Source organism: Podarcis liolepis (assembly GCF_965112155.1).
Source record: "Podarcis liolepis genome assembly, chromosome: 4".
NCBI lineage: Eukaryota > Metazoa > Chordata > Lepidosauria > Squamata > Lacertidae > Podarcis > Podarcis liolepis.
In genome coordinates, this window is record NC_139558.1 from 65,430,283 (window position 1) to 65,449,087 (window position 18,805).

At 43.5% G+C, this 18,805-nt stretch overlaps 1 protein-coding gene across 2 annotated transcripts in view; it reads right to left on the minus strand.

Moving 5' to 3' along the window:
• Positions 1-18,437, minus strand: part of BCL9 (BCL9 transcription coactivator) — a 94,629-nt gene extending 76,192 nt beyond the window's left edge. The window contains exon 1 of one of the 2 annotated variants that reach the window (XM_083498525.1): positions 18,220-18,437. The gene's annotated coding sequence lies outside the window, so the exon portion shown is untranslated. The remainder of the gene's footprint in view (positions 1-18,219) is intronic. The other variant, XM_083498529.1, reaches the window with a different exon arrangement.
• Positions 18,438-18,805: the final 368 nt, after the last annotated feature.

The following is an 18,805-nucleotide window of genomic DNA, read 5'->3' on the forward strand; positions in this document are numbered from 1 at the left end:
AGGAGAAGGACCTCTGAAGACATATCCCAATTCTTTCTGGAGAAATGACTCATTATGGTTCTGTCGAAAAGTCAAGCTCTGGTGATCTTTCAAGAGCTGACCTAGAGCTGTGAATCAAGCTTGCAATGGCAAGAATCACGAAGACTGCAGTCACTTCTCTGAGTTCAACCTTGATTGAGGCAACCACTGCTGTCGTGTATATATTTCAAACTGCCCTTCCATGAACACAAGTCAGGGCTCAGGCTGGAACATACCAACTTCCTCTTTCTTCCTCTCTGAATCTGATTCATGTCTGATAGCAATGGTATAAGGCAACTTTGTACACAGAGAATCTTCTGAAACTCCAGCAATTATCTGCTTTTTCTTTAGTTATCTTACAGAGAGCAAGCATGATGAAGAGGGAGCGTAGCAATCATGATCAGCCTGAGCTTCAAGCATGCTTTGTACAATGGCGAAAGCATTGCACTGGGCACAATTCACAAGGATGTTCTTGTAGTGCTACTATTTCATCCAATGTGGGAGAAATTCTGGTGGTCTGAGACTACTGATTCTCCAAGGTACACCGTCACTCTTGGCCTTGGACCAGCTTAAGCAGGTTGCTTGCAGAGCTGAATTACAGTGGTACCTTGGGTTAAGAACTTAATTCGTTCTGGAGGTCTGTTCTTAACCTGAAACTGTTCTTAACCTGAGGCACCACTTTAGCTAACGGGGCCTCCTGCTGCGCCGCCACTGCGCAATTTCTGTTCTCATCCTGAAGCAAAGTTCTTAACCCAAGGTACTATTTCTGGGTTAGCGGAGTCTGTAACCTGAAGCGTCTGTAACCCGAGGTACCACTGTATTTGACATCTTCTATTTGGTACAAGAAGAGAAGGGTTGGAAGGAGTGGGGCATAATAAGCAAAAGAAAGAAAGAAGAAAAGGAAAAGTAGCAGAAGGGAAAAGATGGAAATGATGGCAAGCTTGCAGTGTGGGGAGAGGGAGTGAAAAGGGATGCCAGAGGGAGGACAGATGAGAAAACTGTCACACACAGAAGAATGGAGACATGCAAAGAGAGAAAATGGAAAATGACACGAACAGAAGGGAGGGAGGTACACGAGGAAGGGAAACACACAAAGGGCAGAAACAAAGATAAGGATCTCAACAGCAAGGAAAAGAGGCGGAGGAAAAACAAAGTTCTCTTCCAGGAAGAGAGCCACAATGTACACAACCGTTCCATTACACCAGGAATTGCAACCTGTCATCCTTATGAAAAGATGTATTATTAAGTCCCCTAGGCTGGCCTGATTTCACAAACAGTACTTCAGGGAAGCAATATTTTTAAGGGTGCTGATGGGGAGTGATGTGCAATTTGAGGAGTACATTTCAGGAATTCATGCAGTGTCACAGAAGATGCTGGGATGCAACTCTGGGATCATATGATCATTCTGCAATTTGATCCCCAGCATCCTCTGCGACACTTCAAGGAACCCTGAAATGCATGTCTTGGATTGCTGATCCCATAGCCTCTTGGGGAATCAGGTAAATCTATTGGGACAAATCCCAGGCTAACCCCCTGCCCCATCCAACAGAGGGAGGAAAAAGAGAGCTTGCACAACGTGCTCAGTGTGACAGTTTGAGAGAAATCAAATCTTCTCATTTCTATTATTAATGACTTGTAATTGCTCTTACAGCTGTAATATAAGTGCATTCTCTGTGTGTCATTTCCCTTCACAACAACCCCCAACACCCCAAAATAAATGGAAATTCTTATTCCCACTTTCAAGATAAGGAATTGAGTCAAAGATCGTGATTTGCCCAGGGTCTTTCAGAGAGTCCACAGCTGAAGTAGAACTTGAGTTGAAGTCTTCTAGGGCAGTCTTAATGGAAAAGCTGTTTTTCATCTGAACTCCCCAGGTTACTCCAAGTTTCAAGGCAAGAATTTATTCATTTTTAAAATAAGGTGTAGTGGTTGGGAGTTACTCGTGCGTAATCCTGCTCCGTTTGAGCATCGGATTGCCTGGTTAAACCCTCCGGACTGCGCAGCCCATCTTAGCGTGGCTGCTCTTAGTCACTCATAGAATCTGTCTGTGGGCGTTTCTTAAAGCGTTGCCAACATAAGAGTTGTTTGACGCCCAATTGTTTCCGCCTCTCACTGCGCGGGAGTCTCCTGCGCAGGGTGGGCGTGGGCAGTGGGGTGCTTGGGCTCTCCTCGCTAACTTCCAATGAAGAGTCCTGGAGCCCCTGCACCTCCCTGTCCCGTTGCTCTCCCTGATCCCTGGTGTTACACTCATTCTCTTCCCCTTCTTCCCGGCTGAGTCTCCCTCTAGCGCTTGGACCTTCCCCTGCAGAATCCGAGACCCTCTCCTTCTCCCGTGCCTCTGATGGCAGTTCCCTGACATAAGGATAATGAAATTATTGCAAGGGCCACTTCACCCATGGTGGTTGTTTTTAATTTTATCTATTTAACAAAAATTATATACTGCCTTTTTGTAAAGAGAACCTCTAAAAAACAATGATAAAACAGGTTGTTGTTTTTTTAAAAAAATCAAAATGTAATTAAAATCAAACCAAAAAGCTAAAAACAGACTAAAATGCATGCTAGCTTCTACACGCCCAAATAGTCTTACCAGAACAGAAACATTTTTAGCAGGCACTTAAAAGAATACATTCGTACCTTGGATCCCGAACGCCCTGGAACTTGGACATTTCGGCTTCCGAACATCGCAAACCCAGAAGTGATTGTTCCAGTTTGCGAATGTTCTTTTGGAACCCAAACATCTGACAGGGCTTCTGCGGCTTCCTGCAGCCAATCAGAAGCTACAATTTGGTTTTCGAAGGTTTTGGAAATCAAACAGACTTCCAAAACGGATTCTGTTCCACTTCCAAAGGCACTTCCTTGTTATCAACAGGCAAGAAGTTCTAAAGTGTTGGTGCTCCTGAGCTAAAATATCAATCGGAAGAGATATAATATTTGTTTGCTTATTTAACTAAATTTATAAAACATTTTACATGTACACATAACATAAAATGGATTAATAGGACCATGTATATTATACATGAACACCTAGCAGGAAATGGTGGGAAGCCACAGATCATCAACAACTGAATCACCACTTAATGTGTAAAGTGATCCCAAGAGCTCCAGAAACAATTCTGCATCTTTAGAAATACCTCTAAGGCTGTAATCATTTGCACACTTAACTGGGAGCAAGCCCCACTGAACACGATAGAGCTTACTTCTGATCACCAGGCATAGACATTTACAGGAGAAATATGCTCTTGTTTCTCTCTGCAAGTTTATAACCTGTTCTCCAAGAAGTTTGCTATGTAAGTGTCTTAAGTCACAAACCTGAGGCCTGCTGTGGCTATGTTCTGGTAGCATCTTGGGAGACTTAATTTTAAAATGGTGTTTTGGGGTTGGGGAGGGTACTGGATTGTTTTTGAACTGATTTTTATTATGTATTTTGTGCTTTTATATTGTGATTTTAATTTTGTAACTGCCCTGAGACCTGCAGGTATAGGGCAGTATACAAATTTAAACAACAACAACACATGGGAAATGGAGGAGGGGCTAGATAAGATCCTAATTCAGGCATAGGCAAACTCCGACCCTCCAGATGTTTGGGACTACGGTTCCCAAAAGGACCAGTGGTCAGGGATGATGGGGAATTGTAGTCCCAAACACCTGGAGGGCTGGAGTTTGCCTATGCCTGCCCTAATTCCTTTGCAATCAGTGGTGGGAGGAGGGTTGGGGGAGAATGGCTCATTTAAGTCAAAGCCAGGGAAGACGTTTGCCCATTAAAAGCAGTGGGCTTTCATAGCCAATGTACGCATATCTGGTGCCATTTGCAGAACATATTTATATCATTTAAAAGTGGTGGATCTTTCTTTGTCTCCTGTTAAAATGTGTACATTATAGAAGATCATAATAACAATTATAAGCCACTAAGCCATATATATAGGTAAAGGTAAAGGGACCCCTGACCATTAGGTCCAGTTGCGGATGACTAGGGTTGTGGCGCTCATCTCGCTTTATTGGCCGAGGGAGCCAGCGTACAGCTTCCGGGTCATGTGGCCAGCATGACAGACCCCCCACCCCAAAAAGAGGTTTGACTTTTCTCCCTCCTTTAACTGTCCCCACTGAGAACAAACTAAGAGCCATTGCTGTGGTCTAGTCAGCTTCAGGACTGATACTCCAGGGTTTGTGCTCAATGCTACATTCATCTATAAGTACATTTGCATTCCATTCAGGATTTTCAAAAGCATCATAATCTCTGGAAGTCAGGGGCTTTCAGAATCTTCCTTCTGCTCATTGCATTTAATGTCATTTAATTGCATTTAATGTCAGAGTAGCACTGAGTCCCCGTATCTTTCATTTCTGAAATAATCGCCAATCCACACTCCCCCTCCCCTCCCCAATCAAAATGCACCAGGACAAAGAGCACAAATCCTTAAGAAATATTTAGCGGATTTCTTCCTTCAAAATCTGACTGACCGTAGGCAACATATCTGAATAAATTTTCCTTTGAAAGAGACAGATTGGCAACATGCGCACAGCTCCCCCAGTAATCGCTCAGTGCATCAAACCACAGGAATTAGGTGAAATCTTACGTCGGCTTCACCTACACCAACGGTGTTTCACCTCACGAGCAAAGGATAGCCTAGATGTTCCCTGCACATGAGTGACGAAGGTCTGGCTGCCATAAACTGCTGTCGATAGCAAGGTGTGTGTTTTGTTTGTTTATTCCCAAGGAGGCATGTTTATCATGGCTGTCAGGGATTATAAAAATATTTCCATGCCTTGAGACAGCTTGATATTGTAGCATGCAACTAAACGTGTGGGTAAATGTGCAGGTGGAACACTGAAATAAACAAGAAATCTTCCATAAGAAGCTTAAGTTATGATCCCCATGGATGGCAGCAGAATAAAGCTAAGGGTAGGGAGGGGAACACAAAGCGTTGGGAGGGGAAGCAGCATCAGGCAAAACACAAGGGAAGCTTGTTGTGTACATAGTCTCCCATCCAATGTGCTCAGGAATGCACACAATGCCATGTGATCATGCAATAGGAGTGAGAAACAGACCCTTTGTTGCAATCAGAAGACTGAACCAAAATCCTGAATAGATATAGATGATATGGATACAGATGTATATAAAGATACCTTTGTAGCCCTCAAGATTGCAGCTGAAATCATAATACCAAAAATAGTGAAGGACCCAGAGATATATATATAGCTGCTTTAAAAGGCACCCACATAAACTTGCTTTTTCTTCCAGCTGCTTGGGTTTTCCCCCAGTAGTCACGATTTCTACATTTACATAGCAAGATTTTACAGGTTCTGACTCAGATTATTCTCTCTTTTTAAAAAAAAACCAAAAAAACCATACATTTCAAATGGAGGATATTGTATCTTACTAGGCCTTATGTTAATTGGAAGAAACAATGGCTGCTGTTACGAGAGACAATGTGGGCGGACAGATATAATTAGACTGTGAACTGGATCAAGCCATCCTACCTTTGCAACAAACTCATTGTGTGTTCTTAGGTCTTTCAGCATCCTCCCATGTGTAAACTGGAGACAAGGGTGAATGAGAAGTTGTGAGCACAGTGGGAATTATAAGGCACTTTGCAAATTAGAGGGTCTGTTCTTATGGCAATTTTACCTGGGAGTTATGTGATGAGGTCATCATGGGTTGATTTACCACCACCACCCCAGGGGTTTCTGTAGAACTTCCCAACCTTAGGAATGTCAAAAATGCATTCCCAAGAGTGTTGTTCACAACACCTTGGAAAACTTTAATGAAGTGGATTGATACACATAAGGCCAGCCTGAGAACAGTGGTCACTGAAGGAAGAAATATTTTGAGGGGTGTCCACAATGCAGAATGCAAGCTGGGAGATGAGCCCAAAGACTCTCTGCAGCACTTGTGGAGATTCTGGGGTGCCCTTGGTGGACATTGTGATGGACCCACTCAAGGCAGCAAAATGTCTTGAGAAGGAACTCACCTAGGTATCAAAAGACCTGTGGCTTCAGTTCCCAATGATACAGCAGAGAAAAAGATGTCAGCTTAAGGCAATGGTGGTCAATTTATGTTACTGAATGAAAAAAGGATCAATAAGAAACAGTGAGGGTGAAGTCAAGACACTTTGCTGTCCTCTTAGGGAACTTAATTTGTGGCAGGGTTGCCAGAGTTTAGCCCTATAACCTGTTTTCAGCAGAGTCTGGAAGAATATGAGTTACTACTGCAGAAGAAGTAGCTCTGAATGTGTACAGAGTGTATTTCCAGCAAGACTAAGTGAAACCACATACAGGATTTAAAAACAGCACTTTCCAAGGCTTCTCTTTTTAGATATGATAGTGGCTCTAATGAGGTTGCATTCACACAGGGTTTTGTTCTTTTTCCCCAGCATTTCCCTAATTTCCGTATTATATTTGAGCTTTCACACAACATAAACGCCGCTTCTGGAAACCTAGTGGAATACAGTGGAAGTTTAGTGCTCATTTCCATGTTAATTGGTTCCAGAAATAATCTGCTTGCAACACCATTAAACCAGAAAATCGTGGGAGTAAAGTGATGAAATTTGGGGTGGGATACTGGCATACAGTTGTTACCTGCTGTTTTTATGGTTGACTCACGAGGGAACGACATTCATTGTGCCACACTGTGTGAATGAACTTTAATGCAACATGCCAGTATATCAGTAAAAAAAGCCACCGTTCCATAATGCAACAGGTACTGCAGTGTGAAAGGAACGCTAGAAAACAGGACAGAAGCACTAGCATTATAATCAGGAAAAGTAACAGAATATATCCCATGTCGGAATGCACCCAAAATGAGGTTAAATAATAATTGTCTCTCTGAGACAGAAATTTGTTTTAGTAAGTGGCAAATAATACTACTGAAAATAAATAATCATTAGGGATAATTTATGGTGTTACATTTATATCCCACCTTTCTGCCATCGTGGACCCCAAGGCGGCCTACAAGTGCCTCCCAAGTGGTGTCTCATCCAGACACTATCCCAGCTCATAGCCGCTTAGGCTTCAATTCAGCAAGGCAGCGACTTCATGTGTCTTCAGGCCATACACTGGGACCACAGGTGGTTTCAACAGCTAGAAGAGGCTTCCCACTGTCAGGTCACCAAGTGCAAATCCACACCATACATTCAGTGCACATTTTAAGGCACATGGCTTCCTTCCAAGAACCCTGAAAAATGTAGTTTGTGCTGGGAATTGTAGCTCAATGGAAGGGAAACTACATTTCACAGGATACTTTGGGGGAAACCAGCTGCATTGGATGTTCTTTATATGCATGGTATGGATCTGCCCCATCAAAAGCTGGAATGGAGGCTTTTAAAGTCTCTGAAGCTGTGGGTCTTCCCTGCTAGCACTGGCTAAAACTGCTACTTCTTTGTTTTTCCCCCATAGGGGCTGAAAGGTATGTATGTATGTACAGTATGTATGTATGTATGTATCTGTGTGTGTGTGTTTAATTGCTTTTTGACTGAAGCTTTCCATGGCTGTTTAGCCTGACTGTTGGATTTTGTTGGGCTTGTTTTTATTTGTATTTCTTCTTACTTGCTTGTAAACTACTTTGAACAATTGGAAAAGTAGTATATAAGTATTTTAATAAAATGAGGCAATAAATACAAGTCTGAAAAGGAGGAGGAACTGAACAAGGAGGCAAGATGTGTCACCCTTGAGATGCTTTTCTGGGGGGGGGGGGGAAATAGTAACCACAGAACAGGTGGGGTTTGGTTGTTGCTTTTTGCTAAATATCGTTCTTTACTTCTCAGCATTTAGCACAAGAGAAGCCAATTTTTAACAAGATGGTTACACAGGGGAATAATGTGTCTTAAAGGGTGTGATGTTAACATGTTTCCCGAAACACATTATCTAACATGCATTTGAATGTTTGGAGACAGTCTACTGCACGTTAGCAAATACACTGAAAAAACAATAACACTCTTTGCTATGTGTCAACCCCTTGTGTAGATGTGCCCTTAGAGACTAAATGTTGCTACCACCTGAGTGTTGCTAAGAGGCATATACAAAATGAGATCAGCAGCCTTCAGCCAGACAGCAGAAATCTATGGTGCAACTGGCCCTAGTAGCAATGCTGTGTTAGCAGCAGCAGCAAAAAAGAAAAGAAAAGAAAGGGGTGGCGTATCCAGGAATGAAGAACGAAAGAGGCACACACTCTGAGAGAGAGCTACAGCAAACATGTATCTGTGAACAAGTGTTCTCCGATATAGCCTATAAATCTGCCCGTAGATTGGTTCCATTAGAAAAAGCTTAAGGTCCACTGCAGCCTCCGTTCTGCCTTTCACAGTTTAGTGACAATCTGATTAATACAAGGTTCATATTCGCCCCCCCCCCAAAAAAACGCATCACCATATTTATTTAAATTTTCACGAGATATAATCTGTGAAAATCAAGAGCCTGAACCTTCCACCGTTGTCTTTAATTTGTGGCAGAATGATAACTCATCAGGGATAGGTCTTCCTATCTGTCAATTTCAAGACTTCTAAAATAATCTTCAGCTGTTTATACTCCAAATGTGGAACCTGATTCTATGCATGTTTACCCGGAAGTGAAATTCTCTTGTTCAGCAGGGTCTGCTTCCAAGTATGAATAGGATTTCAGCCTTAATATCACAAAAAATAAGGCACACAAATTACCCACTCGGCAGTAATATACCTAATCCTCTTCCATCTTTTCACGTGGATTGTTGTGTCACTAACTCAGTGGAACTTGTGTGTAAAGCCAAAGCAAGTAATTTGGCTGTAACCAGAACCCAGTTGTGTGATTTAAAGGCTAACCTGCTGCGCCACAGTTTACATCATTTCTATCTTATAGCTCCCACTACAGCATATTTGCATTTTGACCATCTGCTTCTTCCTGCACTCCACTATTAAACATGCTTTCTGTGCCTGTGCAGGTTGAGTCCTTTGGGAGCTAATGGATTGTCCTTAGGGATGCACAGGTGCGATTTAGTTGTTACTTATCCTCTGAGGTCCTGGCTTCCCTCCTTAAAAAAACAATTAAAAACTGCCAAACTTTGCTTCTGTGCGCTGCAATTGTGGCTGCTTTTTTACTAAGCCTCTTTCACATCTCCCTCGTTTGTTTAAGTCGCTTTTGTAAAACACCTACTGTATTCATCTTTCAGATGCTAACAATTAAGACTTCACTTGGAAAACTGTGCAGAAAATTAACATTTAACAAGCCAACATGTATCAACAAACAAGGGTGTGGGATCAATCACTATTGAACTGCTCCCCTTCCAAATATCCCACGTTAGACTATTAAAGAAAGGGTAGTCAATATTAGGAATCAATCTGCCCCCCCCCCCTTTTTTAAGCTGAATTCAAAGTCAGTGTGCTACAATGTCCGGAATGTTGGACTTAGACTAGGGAAATGTAAGTTCAGGCACTAACTGACTTTTGGGACAGTCACTCTATCTTACTCTGCCTACCTGCCCTGCAGGGTTGTTGTGAGGGTAAAATGAGAAAACCCCATGCATAAGTTCATTGAAGAACAGTCAGTGTAAAAATGCAATAGATAAGTACCAGAGAGACACAACTGCCACGCTGTCTGAAGCAAAACTGGTCTCCACTGAGTTCTGTACCCATGTAAAATTGTGCATAAGACCTTTATGAATATAATTTTTAAACAGTCACGTAACTGAGGGCTTTTAGCTAGTTATAACTCTTACTGAGGCTTCAATTCATTCATTTAATGCGTGCATACTTCTGAGCCCATAACACCAGAACTGGTTGCCTAAGCAATTATTATTATTATTATTATTTATTTTAGTGAACAGGGCCATTGGTTCCCTACCAAACCCTAGGACTCTGGTGCTCCTTAAAAGTTGCATGGCTAACAGACTCTGAAGGAGCATTTCTGCGTACATGTGCTCAAGGGGCCACTTTCATATGATGCCATGAGCCCCAAACTTTGCATCACATAATTATTCTTCAAATGATTAATCAAGGTCTGAACTAATACCAAAAATTGAGTAGGCAACCTCAGCATGAACATATTGGAACTCCAGAATTTGCCCATGAAAGTGAGCATGGAACTCTCATTAACTTAATTATTCATTAATTTATTATTTGTTAAATTTGTATACCACCCTTCATCCATAGATCTCAGGGCGCCACTCATCTGACACCATGCCGGGGAACTGGTTCTGTAGTGATACAGGGAAGAGGAATGGCAAACCCACCCGAAACCATTTCCTACAGTCCTCTGGCTTTACACTGGGCTGACCAGATCCTGATCAAACATTAGTTCAGTTGGTTTTGTTTGCATCAGAGATGCTTAATAACTGCTACAGATGTTTTAGCATACATTGAGAGTATGTATAATGGGTGGGTTTATTTACTTGTGTGGGGTTTTTGGTTTATTCATTTCACAAATTTGTTTCGCAAAAAAGGGGAAGCCCTTGTCCGCTTACATGCATGATATTTTGTGTTACTCAATGCCTTTCATAGTGCTACAACTATTGTGAAATTTAGGCACATTTAATTAACAGGTCAATCAACTAATCAACTTCTATCAATTTAAACTATTCCTTAAAATTGGGTTGAAGCCCTAATAAAAATGCATACCAGTTCCATCAGCTATCTGGGTTTCTTCTCTTGTCCACTGGCCTGCAGACAAATCCCTTGCCACAGAAGCTATTCATCCACAACTCTCTTTTCCTTCTAAGGCTGACAACTAAGAGAGCTACATGGCAGCACCAGTGAGATTGGGGGCAGGGGTAGGTTTTGTCCAGTGTTAACTGCTTACACATAGTACACAGGCTTAGTAAAGTGCTGTTGTTGTTAATTTTAAACAAAGCAGACCAGACTGCTTGAGAACTATGCAATTTCCATACTTAATTTTTTGAGTTTGTCATTTTCCCTGGTCTGTTAATGATTTCTCATTTCCCCAGTAAATACCAGGAAGAAAGAACAAGAGCCCTGGTGGATCAGGCTAAACAGACATCTAGTCCTGGTCTCACAGTGCCCAACCTGTGGGAAGCCACAAGAAACTGGTAAAAGTTATAGTTATGAGTCACCTGTTCAAAACCAGTTCCCACTCACCGCAGGAAATTGCCAATTCTGGTGGTGAATGAATGAGCTCATGAACATGTAGCGTTCTAAAAAAAGGGGGGGGGAAGGCAAGTGGCCCACCTGAAGCACGGGGGAGAAGCAAAAATATCAACTGAACCAGCATTCAATTTGCCAGTTTGCACACTTGGCATTTCAATTGTGAAGTCAGGAAGAAACCAAGCTCATCCCACACCTGAAGGATGCATTGCAAGTTCTATTTTTATAATACATTGTCTTCAACCTTACATCTATGTTAACGCACTGAGAAAACATATTTGCAGTGTCTACGTACAACATGTGTGGTGGTCTGTGCAAATGTTTGCTGTCCAGCATCCTTGCCCCCAAAACTCTGGAGGGACTGCCTTGTAGAGGAAGATGCCACTGCCTTGCATGATGTGCAAATACTGTGGATGTACATGAAGCAATAGCTGCTGACCACAAACTTAAGTGCCCTGCAACATTAGACAACTGAGTAATGCTTCATAAACAAACAACACACATGACAAATATATTTATCACTCGGATAACAGGATTTGTCTACGTCTTGAAGTAACAGAAGTCAAACAAAAAGAAAGAAAGAGTTAATCCTGGTTTGATGACAGATTTGCCTCAGGCTACATCTCAAATAGTGGCTTCCAGGACCTCTCTGCTCAGTCCACTAGAACATACTGTCTCTCTAGCATGCCTGGTGAAGCAGAAAACAAGAACACTTGTGTTAGCTGAGATGCATATGTACATCTGGCCACCCTGTGTGCAGCAAAAGAATTATAATAAAAAAATGAACACCTTCCCTGTTCAGGGTGTATGTTTATGCGTATGAGTGCTCATAAGCAAGGAATGTCTAGAGTCAATGGGAAACAAGCAAGAGAACTTGTGGCCTAACCATTTTTGATAAGTTTTGTGGCTTATGAATATTCTAAGCAGGGTAACCATGTTTGTGGCTTGAGTGTCTGCTAGACAGGAACTATGTTGGTGGAGAAAGCTAGTAAAGCAAATACCAACAACCTTGCTGTCTGTTAACTCTAGCCTGCCCAATATCCTGCCTAGGAAAATGAGGCCTGCTGGAGGAGTTCTTGAGAACCACTTGGCAAGTGACCACCAGTATGATTCATGCAAGCTTAACGAAAATTAAATACCCAGTTTAGCCTCTCTCGCTCTCTCTTTCCTTCCAGTGACAATAGAGCAGAAGCCATCAAATGGCAGGCGCATCTAGATGCCCTTCCGCTTTCTTTCCAGGGTGGTGGTTGCACCTTAATGCATAAGTGGTACAAAAGGAGCTTGCAAATGAGTGGATTTTTTTGGCATTTAAAAAACAAATATCTAATTAGATCAACACAGCTCTCAAAGAGGAAAATGGTACAAAAACCTGCACGGGTATTTCCTTTTGTCCCAAGTCTGCAACTTGTAAGAAGAGATAGCAATAGCAACCTGTTGTCCTTTCTAAAAATGAACTCTCGCCCTTCATATAGTGCCAGTTTTTGACCTTGCTAGCCCCGATTTGCTGCTCAGTGTTTCTTGCAGAGCTGGAGGGCCCGTCACCCCATTTTTCTTTTCCTCTTAACGCTCCTTGGCAGCGTTTATTCTCCGTCTGCTACCAAGGGGCCAATTAGTGCTTCACTGTTGTTGAGCTTTGTGATTTACCTAATAGGAACTAGATTGGAATTAAATAGGGCACCAAACAGCCATGAGCAGGTATCAGCATTATGGGCTGCATTCAAACAGGTGGGGATCCTTGATGCGAAGCAGTAAGCGCAAAGAACAACAACAGTATGATAGGTCTTTCATGCCAAAAAGCTTTTCAATGAAACAAAACACATACTGGACATGCTTAACTATGCTACAAAACTGTAAAAAATAAAGCAATGCTGGAAGCAGAAGCTCTCACAACAATGAAATCACTCCCTGATCAACATAATACACGTTACTCTGGACCCAATGTGATGACATGCGTATTTAGTAAGAACATGTGAAGATGAAGACGGTGTCTCCAAGTGAGACAGAAATAGGAAAGTCCAGCACCTGTGTGGAGTATGTCGTAAAAGGGACGCAGGTGGCACTGTGATCTAAACCACTAAGCCTCTTGGGCTTGCCTATCAAAAGGTTGGCAGTTCGAATCCACACAACGGCATGAACTCCCATTGCTTTGTCCCAGTTTCTGCCAACCTAGCAGTTCGAAAGCATACCAGTGCAAGTAAATAAATAGGTACCGCTGTAGCGGGAAGATAAACGACGTTTATGTTTGCTCTGGCTTCCGTCACAGTGTCCTGTTGCACCACAAGCAGTTTAGTCATGTTGGCAGCATGACCACAAAAGCTGTCTGTGGACAAACGCCAGCTCCCTTGGCCTGAAGCAAGATGAGCGCCGCACCCCATAATTGCCTTTGACTGGACTTAACCATCCAGGGGTCCTTTACGTTTACCATGTAATGAAGTCATACAACTGGGGTGCATCTAGGCTGTCTAGCAACTCTTAGCACTCCTCAAATCATTGCCTTTCTGCTGTAATCCACATGCCGAACTGCAATTGACTTTCTGCACTTCAGGGGTTGCAACGCTCCATACATCCCACTGTTCCGTTTACACTACTTGCAAGTTTCAGCCACGTTAATGGTGGGGAAGAGAATAATTGCCAGCACAGCATTTTAGAAATCAATTATTTAATTTATGTTAAAATGCTTAAAAATAAAAAAGATGCTTTTGCAAAACCTTGGTGGCATTTTAAAAGGAAGGCTAAAAAGTGTTAAATGAATTAGGATGGGGAGCCCCAACCCCAAAGTGTTAAAACAGTACCGATTGGAAAAGCAGCATGGGTTTTCAAATCAATTTCTAAACTTACCCTAAAACCCTTTTTAAAAACTATATAAACACTATTGTGCAAATATTTCAATTATCTTTTAAAATATATATTAAAATTATGCATTTTAGCATAACTCAGAAGTTTAATTAAAGCAAACTTAACTCACTGACCCCAAAAAAATGTAAACAATGAAGTTATGCTGTAGTAGATGCAAGGTGAGAGATTCACTCATCCATCACTGCACACATAAAAGCCACACCTCTTTTAAAATGTGAGTGAGTAGTGTTAAAAATAACCCATACTTGTGGTCCTTATGGGGATGGTCTATAGAGAGAGTAGGGTTATAAGGGTAACTAGCCTCTGTCCTATCTTCTTGCTTTGTGGCCTTCTTCTATCTGATGGGGGAAGGCAGACACTTGTAGATCACCATGGCACCTTTTCTATAGTGACAGAGAAATGAAGAGGTAGAGCCCTACCCTCCAATCCCTGACCAGAGCCAACTGCCCTCCCCAGCCTCTGAGATGCTGCTCCTTGCCGCCCCCTGCATATTCAGGTTCTCCTCCTTGCCACCCCCCATGAACTCCTTGCTATGGGCATTACTTCAGAAGGTCAACAGCAGTGGTGTAGCAAGGTCAGGTGGTACCCGGTACAGAAAATCTCTTGTCACACCCCCCCCATTGAAATTATTTTTTAAAAAAGGAAAAATAAGATAATTACAGTTGTAAGTGTTATTTTCTGGTTTATTTACTTAACATTGTGAGCATAAGCACTTAAAAACCTTTCTTTTGCGATGGGAATTTCTTAATTTTAAAACACATATTTTTGCCATTTTGTCACCCCCCTCAGTGATGACACCCGGATCGGCCCACACCCACCATACCTCCCTTCCTATGCCACTGGTCACCAGCACACTTCTAGTAAATCAAATGATGAAATTCTGCACCTTATACCACATTCAAGTTTTATACAACAATTCCGGGGAACACAGAAAACTCAGATGGTAACACACAAGAGCAGAAACATTCTAATCTCATGTTCTGTTATGAGGTACAGAAGATACATTTCTGCACCTCGTAAAGGAATACATCTGACATTTTTGTAAAGTATTCGGCATTTGTATTTATTGTATTAACCATTAGAATAGGGTAGAATTTTATGCCTCCTTTGTGCTGCTGTAAATGCCTATTAGACATGGAAAGGAAATAAGCTCGTCTGGCATTAATACAGGTATTATATATTTATGGCATACATATGTTTTGCCTCATGAAAGAAGCATGCTTTATGTAGACAGAAACTCTTTGCCACATGCATTTTCCGTATTGTGCGACTGCTCATTCTGATATGCATCTGTGAACATTTATAACCATGTATGAAATAAACCAACAAATTTAGTCTTAATATCACTATAAGAAAGTGCACAGATTGACCAGTGGTAGATGCCCAATTCTGCACAATACACACAAATGTAATGAGCAATACCACATTGTTAAGATAAGAGTTAGAGCTTCAGGATCTCTGCTTCTTCACTAGATCACCAACAGAGATCCTTCCTTCTCCACCAAAACCTCACTAAAACTTCAATCCTCACTCACTTATAATCCTTCCTACAAGGCCTATCTACATAATTCTCATAATTTTATAAATATATCTACCTCCCTTTTCACAAACAAACAGCAATGCTCAGTTGTATCTCTCTCATTTTCAACAACAACCAAGAGCTCCTCTTTCATGTCAAAATGTACCTTGCAGAAGGAGCTTTCATGGATTATTCTGAACCTCAGTTCTGGAGTCGCCCTGTCACCTTATCTGCATATTTGCATTGTTTCTCTCCCCCTTCATACTACCTCGATCCAACTATACACATTTTCGCACTCATTATTTCACCCATACACCTGCACATACGCAATAACACGTTCCCAGTATGTGAATATGCAGCACGCACATACACACACAAAACACATGTAGAATTTTCACCTATAGTGGTGCGCATAGATGTAACCACTCTTTCTCCCGATATCTGTTTGGGTAAAGTGTCATGTGCAAAGCAGCCCTGCATTAAGAAAAAAACGTGCCCTTCCTCTCTTCAGCCTGTCCCGCACCCAATCGTCTCAAAACTTGGGTTCCTTCTCTTATCCTGACTTACTACGCTTTGATCTTCCTTCCTCCTATTTACTCCTATAACTGCATTGTACAGTGTGAGATGCACCTAACATTAAAGATGCTATCTCACCCAAATAAAGTTTGGGTGTGGAAGAAGTGCTGGAGTGTGTGTGTGTGTGTGTGTGTGTGTGTGTGTGTGTGTAGAGGGATGGGACTAGTCACTAGACACAATTCATGCTTTGCACTTTGCAGAGGCAGAAGAGAGCCTCCATTTTCCTTGCTAGACTGAGGAGGGTCTCAGGCCAATTTTGTCTCCCTCCCCCTTTCTCCCATCCTGCTCAGTCTTTTAACGCACATGGTAATCTCCTACAGGCCCGGGCTGGGAAAGCATTAGACCTCTTTCTCCCTCTTTTCCTCACCCTCCTCAACCCGCTCCTGTATGGTTCCAGTTGCGTTGGGGGACATTGGGGAGGGGGGAGTATTTGTGCCAGTCAAGACTTCTACAGATTTCTAGATTCTTGCTGTTTGTCCAAAAGTAATGCACTCCAGACTTATGGTGTGTGATAAAAGCTATGAGACCTCAGAGAATCCAGTTTCAGTTAAAATCCCATCAATATTTTAAACATAATGGGAATCCACAGGAACGAAGAGCAACGTTATTATTTTTAAGGAGCAGCAATAGCGAAACAGCTCTTCTCTCCCTTTTTGAGGACTGCCTCAACAGCAGTTAAGGTTATCCCCTCCAAAAGCAGCAGCAGCATTGAGCACACAGCCCCCTTACATTGTTGCCCCTCACACTCGGCCAGCTATTTGCTGAATGATAAATAGCACCGTTCTCTACATAAAATGTTGTTTACTCTCTCAAATCCATAAGAGATGTTGCCCTAAAAAAACACAACCCGCAAGCTTTATTGCAAACCGTCTAGATTTGGACGTGTCCGCTAGACTCAGAACAACCCAAGATTCTGGATATAACAATGACAAAAGATTCATGGTCTCATTCTTCCTGGCATCCAGCTTTTTTAAAGGGGGGGGGGGAAGCAAAAGAACACAACATATGTACAATTAGAGAGGCGGGTGAAAAAACCCGATTCCTCCTCCCACCTCATTCTCAGTATCAATCGCCCAGTAAATCTTGCAAAAAAGACACAACAGAACACGACAAGGAGCCAACAGGTGGGGGTGGGGGGGCGAGTTAAAACATTTTCCTAAAAGAAAAGCTTTGTGTTCATTTGCAAACGGCCGAGCTCCTTTCCTTCGCCTCTTTGTAAATCGGAGGGGCTCAAGCTTTCTGAAACGCGATTAAAAAGACAAATACATAAAAACCGCGCTAAGTTTGACCTTCTCATTAACCCTTGTGGCCAGCGAGAACAATTTTAACGCCACAATGAAACAATTCCCTTGAGTGGGTTAGATGGGTGTGCATCTTTTCTTTTCTTACTGGGGGGGGGGGGACTGAGGCGCATGGCAAGGAGGCGGAGATCGCCGCCGCCACCCCTAGTGGGAAAAGTTTCGTGATGCCCCTTCCTTCCCTGCCCCACTCCAGTCTCAGCCCTGCAACCTCGGTGCATCTTTCGCTCAGCAGTAGTGGCGGCGGCAGCCCCAAAGCTGGGCTGGGTCTTGTGCAAAGGCGCGCCCCCCCCCGCCCCCCAGCCAAGAGGGCTGTTGCTCGCCAGGCAAGCGGCTGCGGAGGCTGCTTTTAGCCGGGCCAGTGGCAGCAGCCCTTGCGCTCTCCGAAGCTGTGAATGAAGGAGCAAAGGGGAGGTGGGGAAGCTTGGAGCTGCGAGGCCGCTAGCCAGGAGCCTGCTGCTCCGCGCGCGCCCCCCTCCGCTTGCCCAGCAGCGGCAGCCGCCCCCCTTCTCTTGGGCTTCGCGGGGCGAGGAAGGAGACGGAAAGCGGCGGCAGCGGCGGGGGGGGGGGAGGGAAAGAAGAGAAGCGCAACTGCAACCAAATAACAGCGCCTACCAGGAGCCACCTCCAATACATGCATGCATAGGGAGAGCGGGAGAGAGAGGAGCACGCATTCCCGGGCTCGCTCTCCCCGGAGCGCCTGCGAGGCGACCAGCCGCCTGCCACTCACTGGCCCCCAACCCGGCGAGGCAGCTCCAGCAATGCGTGGTCCCCCTCCTCCTTGCCAAGCATGGAGCGCTCCAGGCTGGGGAGCAAACAAGCTCCTCTCGGGCTCGTGTTGCTGCTGTTTTGTGGTGCCACACAGAAGGGGAAGGGAATGTAGCCTCTCTCTTACCTGTTTTTCTTTCTCTCTGTCTCTGTCTCTTTTTTCCCCCCTCTCCCTCTCTCCCTCTCTCTTTTCTCTTTTTTAAATTGTGTGTTATGAGGAGAATTTCTGGAGAATCATTTTCCGCCAAGGCGAAAAAAGAAAAAAGGGGGGGTGGAAAGTGAAAGGAAACAAAAAAACAAAAACAACACCCGAGCCCCTTTCCTTGCAAGCCCCCCGGCCTCCTGGTACCAAGACACGAGGACAACATCAAAGCAACTTGGGGGGAACACTTGAGGGGCCTATTGTCTGCTCCGGGCGGCTCTGTTTTTCCTTCGGCCTCCCCCCTCTCGCTGCCGGGAGACTTGGTACGGCCCAGGCATTCATGCCAAGTAGCTTTCACACATGGAAGCTTGTCTCAAGCAATTGCTGACAAGCCACAAACAAGACATTCTCCCTCCCTTCTCCCTCCCTCCCCCTCCTCCTTTCTTCAGAATGCAAACTAAAACTCCAGTGACAGGCAGGCGGGTTTGGCTTAGCCCCCCCCACTCCTCCCTCTACACACACATACACACACACACACACGCAGAGCTCAGCTCACTGCTGTACTGGTGGA